Source organism: Anguilla rostrata, chromosome 4 (genome assembly GCF_018555375.3).
Source record: "Anguilla rostrata isolate EN2019 chromosome 4, ASM1855537v3, whole genome shotgun sequence".
Lineage (NCBI taxonomy): Eukaryota > Metazoa > Chordata > Actinopteri > Anguilliformes > Anguillidae > Anguilla > Anguilla rostrata.
In genome coordinates, this window is record NC_057936.1 from 37,521,178 (window position 1) to 37,534,645 (window position 13,468).

Below are 13,468 nucleotides of genomic sequence, written 5' to 3' on the forward strand. Positions count from 1 at the left end.
TGGCTGCAGATTAGGGGAGGGTTTCAGGATAGATGGGGTGTACACTGTCTGAATGTAGATTCTAGCTTGCAAGTACATAGTGGTAACAGTGTCATGTTAAGAGTCCAATTTGGGAAAAAACAATATAAATTGCCCATTTTGTTAAGACATTTATAAAAAAAACAATAATTAATATAACAATAATTTTTTTCAAGGTGCCATTAATTATTTAATTAAGGCCTTAATTATAATTATTTTTTTGTTGTAAAAGATATTGTGACCTTGTTAACCCATTCCTATACAGTACTGTTGTTTATAGATTACAAATATCTACTGACTAGTGAGAGTGGTCCTGATGAATTTGGAATCACCTTTATATTTCTCATCGCACACGCACACAAGTATACTGTATATGCACATGCACACTCAGATAAAGCCTGGCTACAGCAAAGAATAAAGGTTCCATCCTTTAGGGCTGTGGGACTGTGAACTGTGAAACACAGATGAGTTGTGTAAGAGTGTGGCAAACTACAAATACCAACACAGAAGCGTTGAGTGCATATGTAAATACCAACACAGCAGCGTTGGGTGGGATATGCATATATAAATACCAATGCAGCTGCATTAGGTGGGATATGCATATGTAAATACCAGCACAGCTGCATTGGGTGGGATATGCATATGTAAATACCAATACAGCTGCATTAGGTGGGATATGCATATGTAAATACCAGCACAGCTGCATTGGGTTGGACATGCAAATATAAATACCAATACAGCTGCATTGGGTGGGATATGCATATATAAAGACCAATGCAGCTGCATTAGGTGGGATATGCATATGTAAATACCAACACAGCTGCATTGGGTGGGATATGCATATATAAATACCAACACAGCTGCATTGGGTGGGATATGCAAATATAAATACCAACACAGCCACACAGGATTATTTGCATGTGCATTTGGGAAGTGTGTGGCTGTGCTGGCAAGCATCTGTATAAGCGAGCAGATGAGGTATGTGTGTGTGCGTGTGTGTGCATGTGCCTGTGTACATGCATGCACATGTGAGTCTGTTTGTGTGTATGCATGTGTGTTTGTGTGCCTGTGAACATGCAAGCGTGTGTGTGTGTGTATGTGCACGCATGTGCCTGTGTAGATGCATGCATGTGTGTGTGTGTATGTGCTGCAGTGTGATTAATCAGGCTCTTTGGCAGGTGAATGTGTTGAGTGGGAGTTTGAGGGGAGCTGGGAGCCAGCTGTTCTCAGAGACAGGGAGGGCAGCATGGTTGGCGGGACAGAGGTAATTGCACAAGCCAGCATGTTTCCATTACTTTAGCGTGGACCTGTGGCTTAATGGAAAGTCTGCAGTCACCGCAAGAAAAAGAAATGTGTTCTTATTGTGAGAGGTATCAGCAGTCTCATGGCATATCCATCAATGTGCATACCTTTTGTCATGCCTTTTTTCAGGACCTGGTAACATGATATTAGAAGATCCTTTGGCACATCTATCATACAAATCAGCAAGGTCATGGGAACACTTTAATCAGGCTTAAATCTAACCAGATATTATTTTTGTAACAGGGAGACTCTAGTCAAAAACATATACATTGTGTACACGGCATAGTCCAATGAACTGAACATGCATGAACATTAACCTGAATATAGTGTAAAGCAGCAGTGTCATTGGGAAATTCAGGGCCGGCCCATGGCATGAACGCTCTGTGCGGTTGTTTAGAGCCACAACCGCTAGGGGGGGGCACACGATCCAATGTTTATGTAAGGTAAATAATGTTATTTTCGTATTTACGTTATTCACTGGAACTATTGCGGAACTAGAGGTATAAATTGAAAATAGAACGGCTACAGAATCCAGCAACACCCCCCCTTCCTTCCCCGCTTGACAGACTTGTTTAGGGCCACCAAAATCCTAGGGCCGGCCCTGGGGAAATTCTAAGACTTTTAGAATTTTAGGCACTCCTTGTCCCTACAGCCCACATAGAAAGGCCTAAGAGAATTTAGAGGAAGCTGGATTGACTTTGCTATTGGAGCACAGGGACATTGAAGTGACATCAGAGGAGACACACAGATGCCTAATTTCTGCAGCAAATTAGATTGAAAAAAAAAAAATCACTTTAATCAAATGTAATATTGTGATAGATGGAAGTTTCTGGGAGGTTTGGAAATTGTGTGTGGGGGGGGGGGGGGGTGTAATTGTGCTCAGCTGAACCCCCTGAAATAAATTCCTGGTTGTCACACAAAATGGATGCACATAATGCTAATACACAACAGTAAAACACAGAAATGCAGAAGCTGTTGTGTTCCTGGGCAGTTTGGCTTTGGGCTGTGAGTGGCAGCTCCCCCCAACAGACATGGAAATGCTAATGGGAGCCAGCCGAACCTGTTGACAGAATTCTAACTTCAATCTCTGGCCTAGGCATGGCTTTAGTCTTTAGCTGATTAGATTCTTCTGAAGAGAAATTTTTCAACTGTCACCTGTCAGTCTTTCCACATCAAAGAGCGATAAATTAGGACAGACATTCAAGTGAGAATCATTGTACCTGCTAATTGGCAGTGAAGTCTATGAAAATGTTCTGGTATGCAGTGTCTTTTGGTTCAAGGGATCCCTATTAAAAAATCTTGGAAAATATTTTAATAATTTAAATCAATCTGGGAACCTTTATTGATCTTTGGTGATCATGTTTCTGAAAGGGAATTCATGCACTTGCACACAGTGACAATTGTGCTGTTGGGTATCTGGTTTTTAGATTATCATCTTTGACAAACAGACAATATAATCTGATATGGGAAAATTGCTCTGTGTCACTATAGGAATACTATCTGTTTTCTCTCTGTCTCCCCACTATCCCCACCACAGATATGGAAGGAACTGTGGTCTTGGTTTTCATAGGAATATTTTGGGAAGAGCTAACCGTGGTTTGGTATTTTCTTTAATTAATTTCTATTGAAGCTGTAACTTGTCTATGTCTGTAACATGAATAGCTTTTTTAAGGTAGTCAACCTTCATCTTTAGATTGGACATTGCATACTTATTGTAACTTAATAAATCTTGGGTGGTGAGCTGTACATTTTGATAAAGGTTGATCCAACCGGTTGCTCTGCCAATCAACAAATTCGGCGATTTAATTAAAAATTGCTATCTTTAATGATAATTAACAAATTAAATAAAATAAATGTATTTTACATGTTGGATAAGTGAGAGTTTTAACTGCACTTTTGTTTGATATTCAGAGCCAGAATCAGACATTAAATGGGGGGTTTTAGCATTTAAAACTGCTGGATTCAGAAAATTAAACATTTTACTTAATCCTCACTTCCTTAACCGTGTGCATGCAGTTAAATTTCGACAACAACATTTATGTATTGTGAGATTTTGAAATTAATGCCAACCATTCTGATGGCTTAAATGTATTTTTTAGTGAATTAAATGCAAACTTTTAAAATGAATTTATCATACAGCCTTTGGAGAAGTCTCTGAATCATAATAGATCTTTCTAAGTCAAGACACACCATTTTAAAGTGCTGTGCACAGCCGATACTGGCAGGCAACTGTCAGGGGCTGTCCATTAAACAAAGATAAATGGTACAAGACAGATACATGCTATGAAGCAGTCTTCTGCAGAGATTCCATTGTCAGGACTTTGGAGGTGTGACTAGGTTATAGCTCTAGTAAAGCGCAGTTTGCCAATGGGGTTGTTTTTGGTCCAGCCCATGAGCTTCTATGGCCATTTTTCTATAGAGGGTATGCACATGATGTCACAGTAAGTGGAAGGCACTGCGGTTACACCTACTGAGTGGCAGAAAGACTACTGAGTGGCAACGTTAGCGCTTAGCTCGAATGCCGCAAAAACACAAAAAACACATCTAAAATGGGAAAGAGCTGTTGTGCGATTGACTGTACAAATAGATTCAACAAGAAATCGGAGCTATCTTTTTACAGACTGCCGAAAGCTAAACAAAAGAGAAGCAAATGGATCGCTGCAATCGCAGAAACAACTGGAATCCAGGCACCGAAACGTGGATTTGCGGTTGTCATTTTGTGTCAGGTATGTTGGATTTTTGGGTAAGTTATGTACTGTATTGACTACTCATCAATTAAATATTTAGCATCTTTCATTTATATTCTGTGTAACTGTAAAGTTTTTGTCAGCATTTATTTAAAAACATCCATGATAAGCCTTGTGTTCTACAAACAAAGAGGGGATGGTTAGATAGTGTTAGCTAGCCAAGCATATGAATTATTAAGGTATGATTTTACCCAAAAATCCATCATACCTGACACAAAATAACCGCAAATCCACGTTTCGGTGCCTGGATTCGAGTTGTTTCTGCGAATTGCAATGATGAATTTGCTTCTCTTTTCTTTAGCTTTCGGCAGTCTGTGAGAAGATAGCTCCGACTTCTTGTTGAATGTCCATGGACCACTAGTTCTTTGGTAAATTGTAAGGATCACTGTCGAGTCCAACAGCCTTTAATTTAAGCAGATAATCGTTTGTTTTACTCCCAGTTTTGCAGTTTCCTCTACTAAAGACAGCCATGTCGCAGCATGTTTTGCCACTCAGTCTGACTGAGGGGGCGTATTCCGTTGGGAAAGTGACGTCAATGCATACCCTCTATAGAACTAAAACACTACAGGAACTTCATAACTACAAAAACTGCACCTTTACATATTGCAGGGTCTCTGTATTCACAATGACTGTGCTCCACAGCCTGTAGCTCAGTTGAAATCCTCTTCTTGTCTCTGAAGCCTCTGCAGTTGCAAACATAACAAAGCTATCAGCTGTGAATAAGTGGCAATTAATTTTTATAATGATGCACCAAACAAAATTGCCACCAATTACATAATGGCCATCTAAATGTAAATTAGCGCCTTCAAGTTAAAAAAAATATTTTTATACAGCTTTTATTAACATTTGCTATATTTATGGCAAATTAATTTTACTGTATTTTTCCATTTGTCATGTCTCTATTTCTCATTGCTGACTATGCAGCCATGTTAATGAGATGGATGGAATATACAGTAAGAAGCCAGGATTTTGTCACACATAGTGATCTTCCCTAATAGTCTCATAGTATAATAATAGTTTCAGTTTCTGCTAATGTTACAATGTGTGATGAAATCGTCACAGGCTGTGGATAGCACACGGTAAAAGGCACTCTTATATAAATACACACACACACACACACACACACACACACTAGGGTGACCAGACGTCCCCGTTTTCCAGCGTTAAAAACAGACCGCAAAGTGAAATAATATTTTACGTGGCAAGAAAGACCGGGCAGCAGAGCCTACTGGTTGACGTCTCAATTGCGTTGTGCTTGTTTTGGCCAACAGAGGGGGCTGCTCGCTATAGCAGCTTCATATCACTTTTCTTCTTATACTAACTACTTTCTCGCGCTAGCTTTAGAGAAAACTGCTGTGGAAAACTCTGTAGTGTTGCTTGTTTCTCTTCTCTTGTAATTAAATACACTGTATTGAACCATTGTAGTTTGACCATTTTCTTTATTGTGTGTTCCATAGTTTACCATAGCTTCACTCACCATGGTACTGTAAACTATGATTTTCTGACACGGTTTACAAAGTACCCAGTTTTATCAGTCGGCCTGCACCATAGTTTATTACAGTACAACAGTTACCATGGTCAAAATTACATTACATTACAGGCATTTGGCAGACGCTCTTATCCAGAGCGACGTACAACAAAATGTATAACCATAACCAGGAACAAGTATGACGAAACCCCTAGAGAGAAGTACCGGTCCAAGTGCAGGGAACAACCGCATAGTTCAACTTGGACCCTGATGGTTAAACTGATTAACACTAACAACGAGAACGGCAACAACGCAATCTATGGAAAAAATACAAGTAGTCGTTAAGACAGTTAATGCACCTAAGTCACCTACGAAACAGCTGCCTAGTTACAACCCTAAGCTTAGTCATTTACAGGGGGGAAAGGAGGGATGAGGAGAGGTGCAGCCTGAAGAGGTGAGTCTTCAGTCATCGTTTGAAATGGGTCAGTGTCTCAGCTGTTCTGACCTCTACAGGGAGGTCATTCCACCATCGTGGGGCCAGAACAGACAGGAGACGTGTTCTGGAAGTGCAGGTGCAAAGAGGGGGAGGTGCTAGGCATCCTGCGGTAGCAGAACAGAGGGATCTGGCTGGCATGTAGGGTTTGAATATCTTGTGGAGGTATGGTGGGGCTGATCCCTTGACTGCCTGGTATGCTAGGAAAAATAAAATACATGAAACCGGAATTGTCCCCCTTTTTTATTTCATAGACAATAACATTGGATATTTTATTGATATATTGACCACCGAACTGGAAATGTCCCTGGTTTTCATTTCAGAAATCTGGTCATACACACACCCACACACATTCTCTCCCTCTCTGTCTATGGCGTCAATTTAATGCCAATAATCAGCGCGAGCATATATTCACTGCGCGAGTAAAACAAGCAGCCATGCGAGCAGATATTCACTGCGCGAGCACAAAACCACTTTCACGCACGCAAATTTCAACACGGAGAGTAAAACAATGAGCCGCAAGCGAGCTGGTTCTACTCGCTCACAAAATATTTCTCCTGGCTCGCGAACAGCCACTTTCTCCTCGCGCGGAGTAGAATTGATTTTGGTCAGTGTGGGGGCGGGGATGGGGTGGAGTCTTATGCTAACGTATTCACTGGTGTGATTGGTCACTTTAAATACAAAGCCCATAAACTTCCTATGCCTTCTAACAGCAACGTTCTTGCTAGCTAAGGGATGATATTGTGGCGGAATCGCTTACGTAGCGCTAGCAGCCCCTCGGGTTTATGATTTGCACCGTCATGTTTCTGTCATTAGCCACCTAGCCACTACTGCTGTGTTGTATTCCCTGCCTGTCTCCCCTGTTTTGCGTGTGTCTCGCGCTGCTGTTTCCCGCTGTATGCAAACTTATTCGACCTTTGTGTAGTGTGACGTTAAGGCTGCGTGATTGGTTTGTCTACTGTGCCTTGGTAGCCAATCATGGCGACCCGGGGTTTTGATAAAAGCAAGCTTCGCCCAGCTATGATGGTCAGTCTACGAATTGCTGTTTGGAAGAGATGTCACAAATAAAGCGAAGCTCCCCGGGAGCGATTCAAAAACAGCCAAGCCCGTCTCCGTCTCTGCTTCCTCGCGAAACTGCCACATTGGTGTCCGGAAGTGGGATTCAGCTAGCTGAAGTGGAGAAGGTGATCCGAGAGCTGGAAGAGAGACTGGGGGTACCGAGGCGGCGGAAGACCGAGGCAGCAGAGATGGCGACGGGCGCCGACCTGCAGAGCTCGGTGGCGCAACGAGAGAGGGCCCCCAGACAACCAGACGGAGCCAGTGCTGTTCGACCTACGCGCCCGAGGGAAGCTAGCGCTAGCACGCCAGCCAGCGCTAGCATGCCAGCTAGCGCTAGCATGACAACCAGCACACCAGCTAGCATGCCAGCTAGCACACAGCCGAAGCTAGCCCGGTTCAGTGGAGCAGCGCAGTGGGAGACGTACCTAGTCCAGCTGCAGCTGGCTGCCCGTCACTGTGGCTGGAGCGAGAGCCAGACGGCGACACACCTAGCACTCGCCCTGGAGGGCCCAGTGCTGCAGGTCCTGCTAGACCTCGATGCTGCCGAACAGGGTGATCTCAAGGCACTGACGACGGCCTTGGCAAGGCGTTTCGGCCAGAGGCGGTCGATGCAGAGCAGCCGGGAGAAGCTGAACAACTGCCGCCGTGAAGGAAAAGAGAGCTGGGGGACCGTGGCTGCGGATGTGCGGCTCCACGCACGGCAGGGCTACCTGTCCCTCGAGTCCGCGAAAGCGACTGCTATGAGGAGGAGGAGGAGGAAGAAGTCCGCTGGGCACGCTCACCCCCACAACAGCGGCGACAGCGCCCACCACCAGCACGATGCGGCCGCTGCTATCGCTGCGATGAGCCAGAGCACCTGGCCCACAACTGCCCAGCACCAGCGCCCAAGCCCAGATCGCCACAGCCGGCGGGAAACGACGAGGGGGCGGCGCTGTGAGGAAACCGCTGTCCCAAGAACCCATCCTCAATCAGGAGCAGCCTGCTGCGCCTGAAACCAGCTCGGTCCCACTCGCGAAAGCAAATATTCCATCTGCCTTTGTGAAGGCAGGAACCGAGCAAAGTCCTTCCATTACGAGAGCCAAAATGAAATTCCAGCCCGCCCTTTTCAGGGCAGGAGAGCAGCCTGCCCTTCTGAGGGCAGAAGAGCAAACCATCCAACAGCGAGTGGGCCGACTGGGGGAGGCGGGCGGGCTATACCTGCATTGTAGGCTGGATGGGCAATCCTGCTGGCCACTGGTCGACACAGGGGCCACCATCTCTCTGGTGCGACCAGGAACGCTCCCCAACACTGCCTGGTCCCCAACAACCACTGAACTGCAGTCAGTGACGGGGCAGAGGCTCGACATGCGGGGCAAGAAGATGGTGAGCGTGGAGGTCGGAAACCGAGAAGTGGTGACGCACAAGTTTTGGCTGGCCGACATCAGCGACGTGTGCATAATTGGCCTGGATCTGCTGGTCCACTGGGGTACCACGGTGGACATCGCCAACGCCAGGCTCTCCATCGGTGCCACCACCCTCGCCCTCCACGCCACCCCCAAGAGGAAACGCAGGTCCAGGAGGACCCGTCGCCGAGCAGCCTCAGCCCACCCTCACCAGCCGCCGCCCCAGCTAACCAACACAGAGCGTGGCTCGCCTGCCCCACTGTCACAACCTGCCCCCCCCCCCCCGTCGAGACGGTGAGTGCTGTCCGTGAGCTGTGGCGACGCAGCTGCAGCGGCCTCAACCCTCACCAATGCCAACAGCTTGAACGCTTGCTGACCTCTTCGCTGCCCGTGATGAGGAATGCACGCAGACCTAGTTAGTGCAGCACGCCATTGACACTGGTGACGCTACACCGGTTCGTCTGTGCCCTCACCGGTTGTCACTCGCAAAGCGGCTGGGGGCAGAGGAGAAGGTTAGAGAGATGGCCGCTGCAGGCGTCATTGAGCCCTCCAACAGCCCGTGGGCGGCCCCTGCCGTCCTAGTGCGGAAGAAGAACGGAGAGTGGCGTTTTTGCGTGGACTATCGACGCCTCAACGCTGTAACGTGCAAAGATGCCTACCCCCTCCCCCGCATCGACGAGGCACTAGACCACATCGCGGGGTCCAGCTGGTTCTGCTCCCTGGACCTCTGGAGTGGCTACTGAGAGGTCAAAATGGCCGAGGATGCTAAGGCTAAAACCACTTTCACCATCGGGCAAGGGTTGCAAGGGGTGGCAGTTCCGCGTGATGCCGTTCGGACTGTGCAATGCCCCTGCCACTTTTGAGCGGCTGATGGAAAGGGTGTTGTCGGCCGTCCCCTGAAGCTGTTGTGTAGTGTACCTGGACGACCTCCTAGTACATGCCAGTAGCTTCAAGCACGCCCTCGCTAACCTCCACGACGTGCTCACTGCGATTTGCCGGGCCGGGCTACGGTTGAATCCCCGAAAGTGCCAGCTGCTCCGGAGGGAGACGGCCTTCTTGGGGAACGTTGTGAGTGAGCGAGGAGTAGCCACCGACCCAGCTAAAGTGACTGCTGTGCGGGATTGGCTGACTCCAGCAAATGTAGGCAAGCTGCGCAGCTTCCTGGGGTTGGCGAGTTACTATCAGCGGTTTGTGTGGGGTTTCGCCTCCATTGCCAGTCCCCTCCATCGCCTCACCGACAAGTACCAGCCATTCGTCGGGACCACCGAACGCACAGAAGCCTTTGCCCGGCTCAGAATGGCTCTCACGGAGGCCCCCGTACTGGTGTATCCCGACGTGCACCGCCCATTCATCGTCGACACCGACGCCAGTAAAGTGGGGGTGGGAGCCGTCCTCTCTCAGGAGGACAGCGAAGGAGAGAGAGCTGTCGCCTACTACAGTGATGCGCTGAGCCGGGCAGAGCGAAACTACTGTGTGACCCGCCGAGAGTTGCAGGCCGTAGTCAAGGCACTGAGGCACTTCTGACCCTATCTCCAAGGTAGCCACTTCCGCCTCCGCACTGACCACGCTTCGCTCACCTGGCTCCTAAATTTCAAGCACCCGGAGGGCCAAGTCGCACGGTGGCTAGAAGAGCTACAAGAGTGCGATTTCCAGATCGAGCACAGGGCGGGGCAGCACCACACCAACGCTGACGCCTTGTCCCACTGTTCCCGGTGGCTACTGCTAACATCAGTGAGGCGGGGTGGCTGCCAGTGTCGCAAGAGCAGCTGCGGGAAAGCCAGGAGGCCGACAGCACGCTAAGAAAGGCGAGAGGCTAGCTGGAGGCAGAAACACCGCTGCAATGGGCTGAGGTCTCGGCTGAGGGGCCCGAGCTCAAGACCTACTACGGGCAAAGGAGGAACCTTGAGCTGCGGGACGGGCTGCTGTATCGGAGGTGGCAGGCACCCGGGCTTGGAAGCAACTTCCTCCAACTCCTCGTTCCCCGAGCGCTCCGCCCCCAAGTCCTTGGTTTGGTGCATGGCTCGGTGGGGGCGGGCCATTTCGGGAACAGCAAGACCTTGCGACGATTGAGGGGGCGCTTTTACTGGCCTGGGTGCCGCCGGGACGTGGAGCTGCACGTCCACTGCTGTGACTCCTGTACGGCATGCAAGGGGCCTACCAAGCGCTCCCACACCCTTCTGCAATGCTACGTGGTGCGGGCCTCGATGGAGCGAGTGGGGGTGGACGTCCTCGGCCCCTTCCCTGTCACTGAGGCCGGTAACTGCTACGTTCTTGTGGCTATGGACTACTTTACGAAATGGCCCAAGGCGTACGCGGTGCCGGATCAAAGTGCTGCAACAACAGCGGGGAAGCTGGTTGAGGAGATGTTTGCCCGTTTCGGGCTCCCCGCCCAACTCCACAGCGTCCAGGGGCGAAATTTTGAATCGCGGGTGCTGGCTGAGGTCTGCAGTCGGCTCGGAGTAGCCAAGACCCGCACAACTCTACTTCACCCCCAGAGCGACGGACTGGTTGAACGCTTCAACAAGACCCTGACTGCACAATTCGCCATCCTCGCCAGCCAGCACCAACAAGACTGGGACCGCCACCTGCCCCTGGTCCTGTGGTCTTACAGAACTGCCGTACAGGAGTCCAGCCTCTGCACGCCCGCCGCCCTGATGTTCGGGCGGGAGCTCCGGACGCCTGTGGACTTGGTGTTCAGGGCCCCGCCCGAACACAGGGAACCAGCCCGTACAGAGGCATGCTACTTCCGTCAGCTGCTGGAACGACTGCGAGTGGCACACGACTTCTCTCGCCAGGCTCAGGACACTGCGGGATTGCGACAGAAGCGCGCTTACGACCAGCACTGCAAGGGGCAGGCCTTCAAGCCAGGTGATAAAGTGTGGGTCCACTGCCCAGTGCGCAAGAAGGGCCTGTCCCCTAAGCTGCAGTCGCATTGGTGCGGGCCTGGCGAGACCTTGGAGCGGCTGAGTGAGGTGACGTATCACATGCGCATGCCAAATCGAGGGCGCCTGGTGGTGCTCCACCAAGACCGACTCACGCCTTACCAACCACTCGCCACTGAAGACGCAGCTGGCGGACAAGAAGGTAGCAGCCCTGTCCCCTCTACACCACCGGCAGCGGAGGAAACGGCACAGCCTACCACGGGCCGACCCACTCGGAAGCGACGGCTACCAAATTATTTAGTTGACTACGAGGTAAATCGCTTAGAAATTGTGGGTCGTCGGAGACTAGCGACCCTTTAGATGGGGGCTGTGTGGCGATCTTGCCTGTGTATAATGTAAATAATCGTGTTAACTTGTTAGCGGTTAACTTGTCCCGCTCAGCGATCGTGTAAATACTCGTTATGTCGTTTTAAATGTGTGTAGCCTGCTAGGAATCGCTTATGTAGCGCTAGCAGCCCCTCGGGTTTATGATTTGCACCGTCATGTTTCTGTCATTAGCCACCTAGCCACTACTGCTGTGTTGTATTCCCTGCCTGTCTCCCCTGTTTTGCGTGTGTCTCGCGCTGCTGTTTCCCGCTGTATGCAAACTTATCCGACCTTTGTGTGGTGTGACATTAAGGTTGCGTGATTAGTTTGTCTACTGTGCCTTGGTAGCCAATCACGGCGACCCGGGGTTTTGATAAAAGCAGACTTCGCCCAGCTATGATGGTCAGTCTACGAATTGCTGTTTGGAAGAGATGTCACAAATAAAGCGAAGCTCCCCGGGAGCGATTCGAAAACAGCCAAGCCCGTCTCCGTCTCTGCTTCCTCGCGAAACTGCCACAATATGGAGGCACAAATTGTGAGTAGTCTACCAGAGACAATGCAGTGTCATTAAATGTTTATTAATATATGTAATTAAAGCCCAATTCAGATCAGATTTAGTGGGTAATACCTGAGTTAATGGAATGCCCATTGTTCTCTTGAAACCCAGCAAGGTGGGTATTTAGTGGGTCGGTACCATTCACACACTGGAGCTTGGTTGTTTACAATTCTGTTGTCATTGCTAGGGCAACGGCTGTAACGTCTTGACAGCTAACGTTAGTTAGCATTAGCAATCACTAACGTTATTAGCTAGCTAGCAAGTTAGCAACCGCTAACATTTTTAGCTAGCTTGCAATCATTTGCAATAGACCTGGGCTGCGTTTCCCAGAGTCTCTTTAGCGCTACGTGCGTCGTAAGGTATACCTTAAGGTCTTCCTTTAGGTCTCGAGCGGTTTCCCAGTGCCTCCTTAGCTATGGTACACCTTCTGAAAGGTATACCTTTAAAAGGGTGGTCTGAGGCACTCGTAAGCTGTCCCTTAGCGATGCGATCCGCTCATCCTGTCACAGTTTTAGCCTTATGCCAACATTTTGCTTTTCAAATCGACAGTTGTACTACAGTGAGAATTTAGTAGCACATCTGCATGCAACGTTTCTGTGCATAGCACGTCATGAGAATGTTGTCGTTTCACCTGTCTATTCCCATCATGATGGTAATTAAGTATAGGGCCTATCCATAATACTAATCCAATTTGTGAAAAAAAAGTTTTTTAAATACGTAGTGGAGCTAACTGAGGATATGGCGTTTCTGACTGCATACCCTGTAGAAATTAATTTGTTTGTGTGTGAGTCAATGATCACACTGACTTGGAACAAACCGCTGGTTTATTAAGAATATAAAACCAGTGTGAGCAAAGCCACTTGTGAGCAAGTGAGTGTACTTGCATGACCAAACTAGAGGGAACTAGAGCACGTTGATTGGCCTAGCCATACATGCATATAAAGGTATGGTGGCTCATAATGAACAAACATAGCTAAATGATCTACATCCCCTTCCTTTAGCTCACACCTCCTATATAAAACAAAATAGCACTGGGTAAATATCAACATTACAGAACATTTCTTTCTTTTACGATTTTCGGTAAACAACCCAATAATGATATTCTTGGTTAAACTTAAGATCATCTAACAGCAAATCAAGGTGGATGAACATATCAATTTAACAGGTAGGCCTATTCATAAGGCATACCCAGTAT